Source organism: Adiantum capillus-veneris, chromosome 14, assembly GCF_014529385.1.
Source record: "Adiantum capillus-veneris isolate H3 chromosome 14, ASM1452938v2, whole genome shotgun sequence".
In the NCBI taxonomy this organism is placed as follows: domain Eukaryota; kingdom Viridiplantae; phylum Streptophyta; class Polypodiopsida; order Polypodiales; family Pteridaceae; genus Adiantum; species Adiantum capillus-veneris.
The window spans coordinates 17,190,176-17,200,685 of record NC_140944.1 but is presented as its reverse complement, the minus strand read 5'-3'; the positions used below and the strand labels follow the sequence as shown (position 1 = coordinate 17,200,685).

The 10,510-nt window shown below is 43.2% G+C and overlaps 1 pseudogene; it reads right to left on the bottom strand.

Moving 5' to 3' along the window:
- Positions 1-9,745: 9,745 nt before the first annotated feature.
- On the bottom strand, positions 9,746-10,249 carry LOC147441976 (uncharacterized; annotated as a pseudogene).
- Between the last annotated feature and the right edge of the window lie 261 nt (positions 10,250-10,510).

Here is a 10,510-nt window from a genome sequence, read left to right as displayed (position 1 = left end):
CTTGCCGAGTTACGAGGCTCTTGATGTCAATGATGCAGAAAACCTATGGTTGTGGTTGTGGACGCTGTAATTAGCCATTGAAAGCGTGTGAGTTTGCGTTCGGCTACCGTTTCTTTTGTAGGCTTGTTATAACTAGTTTGCCTTGATTGATGCACTGTGGAAATGGTGTGAATTAAAGAAAACGAGCATTGTTGTACCTTTCACCTTATATCATCTCTTATTTTGGAGGTTTCATAGCATCTCCTCAAAGCTTTTACCAAAAGCTCCACGACCTCGCAAGACAAATGAAATTTGGCATTAACTGATGTGTGGAGGAGAAAATTTGCAAATAGTAAATTAAAGATGAAAGAAAATGCATTTCGTGCATTGTGATCATGCTTGTGTCCAAAAAAAAAAACAAAACCATACATACGTATGGTGTGGAGTTGGCACCGTTCTTCACATTTATAATAATACCGTAGGGAATGTGGCCTTCCCCCGTCACTTTTATCCCCTCTAGTGTTGAAGGGGGGCTTATGCTTCTCCTCAAGTGTTTGAGGGACTCTCTTATGATAAAAATACCGCATTTTCACCAAGAAGAACTCATTACCGATAACATGTATTATCATGGTTGCCATGCCGTGGTGTAATCCCCATGTGCCTCTTTGTCAAAAGTCACATAAGTTCTTCAGTCCTTCTCACCTTCATCTATAGTGTTTTCAATAAAATTGATGTAAATTCATTGCTTTGATGTGCACATGATTCTTTTGAGATAACTTAAACGAAATGGAAATATGGAATATAATTGTACCTTTGGTATTGGTCATTTGCATTAAAGCACAATCTTGGATGGATCGGCTCCTAAACCTTCCTTACGCTGTTACACCATCTTGCCAGTTGTATGTGTTTTGCGTCATCGATTCTGTGATATCTATGGCATCCATGGCCAAACCTGCAACCAGCAGACCGAGTGAGTTTCCTAGGCAAGATTACTGCCACCAAATACACCATGACTCAAACTGTATAGATGCTCTCTCTCAAAATGCACTTGCCTGATTGTTGAAAATTTCTACTGCAGGCCGTCTCCATTCCAATAGACGATATTCCAAACAAGAAGCTTCTCAAGCACCTTTTGTCCTTTTTGAAGCCCACCACATTTGGTATACAAATCGACCAAGGCAGTGCCAAGCACGACGTCTTTTTCAAGAGCTTTTGACTAACAATATAATTGTGAATTTTTGTGCCCATATAAGCACCTTGCATAGATTCATATACCTTCAAGATGCATGCATAGGTGATTGCACCTAGAGAGAGGTCCTCGCTTTGCATCAGTTGAAAACACACTAGATCTTTTTGGCTCTGTCCCTGTGGGGAAAATCTTGCAAGTAGTGCTTTCCAAGAGTCCACACTCTAGACGGGAAGCTCCTCAAACACTTTTTGTGCTCTCTGAAGTGCACCACATTTAGCATACATGTCAACCAAGGCATTGACAAGCACGACATCTTTTCTCAACAGCCCCCAACTAACAATATTAGAGTGAATTTTTAAGCCCATAATAGCATCTTGCGTAGAGCCACATGCGTGAATTTTTATACCCATCCATATCAGCATCTTGCGCACAGCCATATGCCTTCAAGATGCACGCATATGTGATTGCATATGGAAAGAGGTCCTTGCTTTGCATCCGCTTAAATCAGCCTAGAGCTTTTTGGCCCTATGCATATCCCCTAATCAATGCAGTCCAACATACGACATTCCAGACAAGAAGCTCCTCAAGCACGTTTTGTGCTTTTTGAAGTGCACCGCATTTGGCATACATATCAACCACAACATTCCCAAGCACGATATTCTTTTGCAACAACCCCTAACTAACAATATGAGAGTGAATTTTGAAGCCTACATCAACATCTTGCGTAGAGCTACATGCCTTCAAGATGCACGCATAGGTAATTGCTTCTCATTTGCTGAAAACAACGCAGAGCTTCTTAGCCGCGATCAAGGAATTCCAAGAGATGACAAGAAGCCCCTCAAGCACTTGTTCTGCTTTATGTAGTACACCACATTTGGCATACATGTCAACAAAGGCAGTTCTAAGTACGGCATCTCTTTTCAACAGCCTCTGAATTTTTGTGCCCATATCAGCATGTTGAGTAGAGGCACATGCCTACAAGATGCACGTGTAGGTACATGCCTGCAAGATGCGAGCGTAGGTGATTGTGTCAGGGGAGAGGCTCTCGCTTTGCATTTGCTAAAAACAGTGCAACGCTTCCTGGCCAAGTAGCACAGGTAAAGAAAAGTCCTCCTGTTGATCTACAGAAAAGGAAAAAAACTCCTCCTCTTTCTTTCGATTTGCTTGCAAAGAGACTCTCCCTCTCACACTCTCGGCTCCTTCTCCCGATATTCTTCTCTTTCATTTTCCTTTGCGACAAGTCTCTCTCCCCTCTCAAACTCCATGCATACACACCAGTGCCATCTTAACGGGGAGGATGTGCTGCCTCTCACAGCCCCCTTCGGCTCTCTCTTACTGATCATAATCCCCTGGCCTCTCTCGGCAATCCTATCATGCCATCTTAGAACACTACAGAGGAGGTTCTCTCATTCGTTTGTTCTCTCTCTCTCTCTCTCTCTCTCTCTCTCTCTCTCTCTCTCTCATGATGTAGCGCTGTCACTTTCATGGGGGGCACACACACTATGGCCGCAGCCCTCCTTTGGCTCTTACCACTCCTCGCACTTCATGGCCATGCCCCTCGCTCACGACCCCCTCTCGTGCATCCTCCATATATTGTCCACCCTACTCTCCAAACAACTCCCCATCTTGACATGGCAAAATCAGTGCCCTCTTAGCGAGTCCTGTCCCTCATCTCGTTTCTCCCAATCAAAGGGTGGCAGTTCTTTCCATGCCGTTTCAGGTGCTTGCCATCTTTTCAGATGCACACATGCCTGCAAGATGCAAGCGTAGGTGATCATAATCCCCTGGCCTCTCTCGACAATCCTATCCTGCCATCTTAGAACACTATAGAGGATGTTGTCTCGTTTGTTTTTTCTCTCTTTCTCTCTCTCTCTCTCTCTCTCATGATGCAGCGCTATCACCTTCATGGGGGGCACACACACTATGGAGGCAGCCCTCCTTTGGCTCTTACCACTCCTCGCACTTCATGGCCATGCCCCTCGCTTGCGGCCCCCTCTCTTGCATCCTCCATATATTTTCCACCCTACTCTCCAAACAACTCCCCATCTCGACATGGCAAAATGAGTTCCCTCTTGGCGACTCATATCCCCAATCTCGTTTCTCCTAGTCAAAGGGTGGCGGTTCTTTCCATGCCATTCCAGGTGCTTGCCATCTCTTCAGATGCACGCATGCCTGCAAGATGCAAGCGTAGGTGATTGTGTATAGGGAGAGGCTCTCGCTTCTCATTTGATGAAAACAGCGCAACGCTTCCTGGCCAAGTAGCACTCTCTCTCTCTCTCTCTCTCTCTCTCTCTCTCTCTCTCTCTCTCTCTCTCTCTCTCTCTCTCTCTCTCTCTCTCTCTCTCTCTCTCTCTCTCGGCAGTAGCATGCCTCCGGAGAACACGCAACACTCTCTCTCTCTCTCTCTCTCTCTCTCTCTCTCTCTCTCTCTCTCTCTCTCTCTCTCTCTCTCTCTCTCTCTCTCTCTCTCTCTCTCTCTCTCTCTCTCTCTCTCTCTCTCTCTCTCTCTCTCTCTCTCTCTCTCTCTCTCTCTCTCTCTCTCTGTCCCCCTCCCCGGCAGTAGAATGGAAAAATAAAATAATGAATTACCTCTTTTTATCTGCGCTCTGTGTCTTCAGCTTCTACGTCAACCTCTACCTCTTCTGCTCTGCATTGTCTCTCTCTCTCTCTCTCTCTCTCTCTCTCTCTCTCTCTCTCTCTCTCTCTCTCTCTATGTGTGTGTGTGTGTGTGCGCGCGCGCGCGGGCATTGCTTGTTGCTTTTATGCACGCTAAGAACGGGCTGCTTGTTTTGTTACATATTTTTAGCTTAGCTTGTAGGTTTAGGAGATCAACACACGCATGCCAAGTGGCATACCTCCCCTTTTTGTATGGGAGAAATCGTTCTTTCATAATCAAGGTAAAGAGCTGGGTACTTTCTGTGTGCCAAACAAGCTAGTCCCAAATCCCAGCCATAACAAGGAGTCCCTCCCACAAATATTGAGAAGCCACGATGTACCCACAAGTAAGCTGATTTGAGTTTACGAATGATGGTTTCGGATCGACGCATGCTGCATAGTGCTTGCAAAGATGGGGAGTGCAACAGGGTCCTATCTCCTCGTCTATAAATGACACATGTCTCAAAGGCGGGGAAGGGGTGGGGAGAGAGAGAGAGAGAGAGAGAGAGAGAGAGAGAGAGAGAGAGAGAGAGAGAGAGAGAGAGAGAGAGAGAGAGAGAGAGAGAGAGAGAGAGAGAGAGAGAGAGAGAGAGAGAGAGAGAGAGAGAGAGAGAGAGAGAGACAGAGAGACACACACAGACAGAGAGAGAGAGAGAGAGAGAGAGAGAGAGAGAGAGAGAGAGAAATGATGGCATTGTAGGTCTTGCAACATCCTTGAATTAGAGCCAACCCTACTTTAAACCTAACCCTACTTTACAATAATGGCAATGCATCTTCTTTTTTCCCTTATCACCAGAATTTCCAGAGGAATTGGTGCCAACAGAAAAATTAGGAACATAATTTTTGCCACTCGCAGTAGAACCATAAGAAGTGGCTGCATTGTTGTTACCACCCTTTCTTTGAGAAGCAATAAAAGCCTCTTCAACTGCACGCTGTCTAGTCTTGTTTTTTTTGGAAAGTGACTCTTGAAAGAGCAATGTGTATAATGCATCAAACTTGACAACTTCTGGATTTCCTTGGGTCATAATTCTCCAAGTACTAGCAAAAGTCTGGTAAGAATCTGGTAAGGCATCAAGAACAGTGTGCACAAGGGAACTGTTTGAAATAACTTCACCTGCAGAAATAAGTTGCTCATTGATATCCTTGACACTAGCAAGGAAAGTGTCCATATCACCTTCCTCATGCATAATCTTCGGCTCCATCTCTTTACGTAGCAAAGCAATTTTAGCCTCATTGCGGCTTGCCTAAAGACCTGCTAGAATATCCCAAGCCTGTTTTGCAGATTTTGCTGAACGGATGTGAGGAACAATGGTGCGCTTCACAGACAACGCAATCAATGCATGAGCCTGTGCATCCTTAACATCCCAACGAGCATGTTCTACCGTAGGCAAAACAACTCTAATAGTTGCAATCCTTGCAGCAAGACCTGCAACATCCTCAACATCGCCTATATCCTTAGAACCAGAACGTACACCAATGCCCTGCACAATGTTCCAAACACCCTTTGACACAAGAACATGTTGCATCATATAGGCCCACATAGGGTAGTTGTCCCCATCCAACCTGTCCTCAGCAACAAACATCTTGAACACATCTGTGTTGTTGTTGTCAGCGATGGTAAATGCTACACCTGATGTGAAAACTGCCCGAAAATAGGAGAAACAGAGCGGGAACAACCTGTGCTATATAGCACAAACCGTAGAAGACTATAAGGCACCTGTTATGTAGAAAACGACACAGATAGAAATTCTGCACAAAATGACGAAAAAGCCTGTGCAATACTGCTTATAGTGGAAACGGAGGCCGAAATGAGCCCAAATCAAAATTCTGAGCAGACCCAGCTCTACGAGTTCCCTCAAAATATTTGTCGACCTGCGAACGCTTGCCAAAACTCCCTGAAATCGGAGAAAGTGAGCAGGCGTGTGCTGGAGCAGCTGGCGACTAAGCCCGGGAGGACGTGACATGATCAATTGTTGGAATTAGGGTTGCAGAGAAACGCACGGAGCTTGGAGAAGATGAAGGAAGCTCAAGGCACACAATAGAGAGTGTATTACTTAGTGTGCAATGGAAAGATAGATAGCCCTAGAGTGATGGGCATATATACCATGCACGGGGGGAAAAACCTCCTAAAGAGGGAAAAAATACCCCGGCTGTCCTAGTGTGTTCACACACATCACTACCACATGTATATGGTAACATATACTCCACTATGAACATACCTGACACATTTTATGCCAGTCGTCTGACTTCAAATCGGTAAGCTTTCCTTCTTTAGTAAAACACGTTCGAAGCGAGTGCATTATGCCATTGGGCGTCCGCAAAGATCGAATGGTCTCTTTTACTTTGCGTACATTGTAAACTACCTCACATTCTCTAGTCATATCCAATCCCCGCACACCTCGGTCTAGAGGTGCATGGAGATCAAAACCCTTGGGTTATAGTCTCGTCTTTTTGTTCAATGCCTATGTTTGTGGGTACAAGAAATCTACACACCCACGTCTACATGATAGTGCCTGTAGTGGACAAAACCCCTTTGCCTCTTCTCTAACTGTAGCATTTCACAGCATCTTAACATCTTTTCACACTAGATCTTTGTTTGTAGCATGCAGGTACGCCATTCTTGCAATGTAGCTGATGTCTGCTCAAGGCACATAATTCTTACTCTAGATTTGAAGGGATGTGTGTGTGTGTGTGTGTGTGTGTGTGTGTGTGTGTGTGTGTGTGTGTGTGTGTGTGTGTGTGTGACCCTTGGCATCGTCATCTTGCATCACTAATTTGTAACATTTAATGGCCTAATAACTTATGTGTAGCGGAAATTAGCATGAACATAGTGGGCATTTCATTAGAATAGATTCCTAATGAGAATTACAAGAGTACTTAATGGAGAGAGAGCAACAAAAACCATAACACCTAGTTAGATAGCATCGACAATACTTTCAAGAGAGAGAGAGAAATTAAGCTATTGGCAACAGTTGAGGACCGGATTTGCATGGAGCCAGTCCCCCCTCCAAAAGGCTTTGTATTATGGTTTCTCCCATCAAGAGAGACATTGTACAATACAATTCTTTGTGTTCCTTCAAGACTAGCTAGTGCAATGAACATGGAAACTTCATGCACTAAGCAAAACACTTAACAAACATAACTTGAATTATCCCCGTTCTCAGACCCAAGACCTTACACACCTTCGAAGATGGTGAGAGCTAGCAGGGTACGAGAGTAGATTGAGAGGAAGAAGGAGTATCTTACGAGAAAGATGTACATATCCTCACATAATCACTCATATTAGCATAGCTTAGCTTAGTAATTAGCTTGGTAGAGGAGATGAGCATGCATTGAAGCTTGGCCCTTGGTTGGATTTGCATCCACATGCCAAGAGAGTGTTGATGTAGGCTTCTATCTCACAAGCTTGGAGTAGGTGATGAGTTCTCCATTAAAGCTTGGGAAGAGATAGTCTTCTCTTTCTTCACACATGAGCTTGTGTGAGTGTGTGTGTGATAATCCTTGCAAAAATCAGTCCCCCTCTCCCTCTTGGGCGAGCCCTCTTGCTAATTTCTGTTCCTGAAACCTCATTGGCCCTCCCCAAGTCAAGCCAATTACAATTAAGCAGCATAAGTGATAGCCTTCTGACATGTGTCCCCCTTTCCCCTTTTCTGAGAGCTTTAGGTAATTAAATAATTAAACTAAACTCTCATTGGACCCCTTTGCCTCTTGGCCAATAGGAATCAGGCAAGCCATGGGGCTCCTGAATGCTCATTGGACCCCTTGGGAGACTGCCGAATAGTCTTCTAGGAGACTTAATTCTCATTGGTTTCTTTTATTAAATGTTTTTAAATTAATTAAACTAGATTTACTCTAGCTTAATTCTCATTGGTCCACTTCAAGGGTCATCCAATAGAAATTGGGCACACCTTGTGGGCATCTGGCCTAGGGAGCTGACATGTGTCCCTCATTCCCTTTGTGTAAAGGGAGCCTGTGTGTGTGTGTGTGGCTTTCTCTCTCATACCCTACCTTTAGGGCTCGCCCCCTCCCATGTAGGGATGTGCCAAGACTTTTAGGGCACACACAAAGCATCCAATTTTCCCTAGGGTTGACCTTTGGACACAACCTTTGAATTTTGGAACCTTAGCATTTTGGAAGTCTTAATGGGCTGAACCTTAAGGTCTTTTTAGCCCATTGTTGCACATGGCTCTTTTGCAGATGGCCCCCCCTTTGGATCCCTATTTTCCCTCCTTTGGATCCCTACTGTGGCCGGTCTGCTAGCTTAACCAATATTCTAGCTTTTTCTCCCCTGGCACTTCCCCACATTAAATGATCAGTTTAATATGAGAAAATCACTTAGGAGAATTAGATATTGATTATTATGACAAATTTCTGTGTAGGCTCAATTTGCTCTTCCATTAGTTGAACATGACCTTTCTATCACCCAATTGTGGTAGATTGGTTATGCCAATTCCCTCTTCAATAACAGGTAAATAACGTAAATAAACCTAAATCTAATCTATATATATAACGTAAATCTAAATCTAACGTAAATAAATCTAAATCTAATCAAACGTAAATCTAACTAAAAATAAACCTAAATCTAATCTAGTTTAACTTAAATAAACCTAACTCTAATTTAACGTAAGTCTACATCTAACCTAATCTTTAATGTCTTTTGGGATAGTTTCCTACGACATTACAACTCTCTTCTTGTTGTGTGTGTGTGTGTGTGTGTGCCAATAAAAAGAGAAAAATGGTATAATCTTTCTATCACCCAAGTGTGGTAGAATGGTTATGCCATTTTCCTCTTGAATAACAGGTCTTGAGTTCAACTCCTCATCGGCTAGATTTTTAGGTCTCTTTAATTGGTTTCCTACGATGTTAAATTAAACTCTCTTCTTCTCGGGTGTGTGTGTGTGTGTGGGTGTGTGTGCACGCCAATAAAAAAAGGAGAAAAATGGTATAACTTTTCTATCACCGAAGTTTTGATAGATTGGTTATGTCATTTCCCTAATGAATAACAGGTCTTGACTTCAACTCCTATTGAGGACTAGATCTTTAAGGTCTCTTGGGATAGTTTCCTACAATGTTAAGACTCTCTTCTTCTTCTTCTCTCTCTCTCTCTCTCTCTCTCTCTCTCTCTCTCTCTCTCTCTCTCTCTCTCTCTCTTCCTCTTCCTCTCTCAATGTGTGTGTGCATTCTTTGTTAATGCATGTGTGTGTGCGTTTTTGGTTTATGCATGCTCTCTCTCTCTCTTTTCCTCTCTCAATGTGTGTGTGCATTCTTTGTTTATGCATGTGTGTGTGCGTTTTCATGCTGTGCTAGAAGATGTCGGCCATATTTGTCATTATTTTTTATTTTTTTGAAATTTTCAATCGTGTTCTTTACTTTTTTTCACAGGAAAATCAAAGAGAAATTGCCAACTTTGAATGTTTTAGCACCAAAGCAGGATCAGTAATAAAAGTGGTCATAGAGACGAGAATATCTATCGAAATATACACAACAGTACTAAACGCAATTGACCAATCTCGTGGTAATATTTGAAGTGCAAAACAAGTCCCTTGGTAACTAGCGTTTAGATCTAGCTGAGAATATGGCATTAACACCTCATTATGTTCTAGAAGAGAAAATGTTACTGCCAACTAATGGAGATTTGCTCAGTTAATCCGTTTGGGTTTTAACATAACTAAACTCAAACAAAAGATGCAGGGATCAATTTTAATTAAGGGCACGAGGCAGAGATGCAAATTAAAAAATACTCAACAATTAAAACTTCACTTGGAAACGGCCGCATGCAGGCGTAGAAAATACATTAAAAAACCAGAAGAGCAGTCACAAGTGTTAAGGCACAAATCATGATTCACATCATTAATTAATCATTAATTCATTACAAAATTTCTACAAAATTTTAGGGTTTTTGAAAATTAACATCCTTTATGGTTATTTAAACCAATCCAAGTTGATCACAACTTCAGGTCCTTCATCATCATGACGCTTGGAGAAGGGACTCCTAATCAAAAGGTGGCACAGGGACGTGCATGATACCCACTTCAGAGATGGCTTTGCTTGGGGTATATTGTAAGGTTTTTTCAAGGAGAAGCGCCTTCTCATGCTAGCCTGTAATTGAAAGCCAAGTTTCTTTGCAAGCAGCGGACGACGACGTGTTGTTGGGGGCCTTTCATGTCAACAAGTTGCATTTGCATGGAAGGAGAAGCACTTGGTACCTGAGAACAAGCAGCACTGGCAGATAGGTAGTACTGCTCATTGCCGCCATTAAAGGTCATGGGGAAAGCATGCTCTGGAGGAAGAGCAGTTCATGGGGAAATCAAGCTCTGGAGCAAGAGCAGTGTAGGAGCTACATTCAGCTTTCTTCTGTTGCCTCGCCACCTTGCAGCTACTGTGGTACGCTTACTCTTCTTCTTCTGTTGTGTAGAATTTCTTCATCTTGCCGAGTTACGAGGCTCTTGATGTCAATGATGCAGAATACCTCTGGTTGTGGTTGTGGACGTTGTAATTAGCCCTTGAAAGTGTGTGAGTTTGCGTTCGGCTAGCGTTTCTTTTGTAGGCTTGTTATAACTAGTTTGCCTTGATTGATTCACTGTGGAAATGGTGTGAATTATAGAAAACGAGCACGGTTGTACCTTTCACCTTATATCGTCTCTTATTTTGGAGGTTTCGTAGCATCTCCTCAAAGCTTTTAACAAA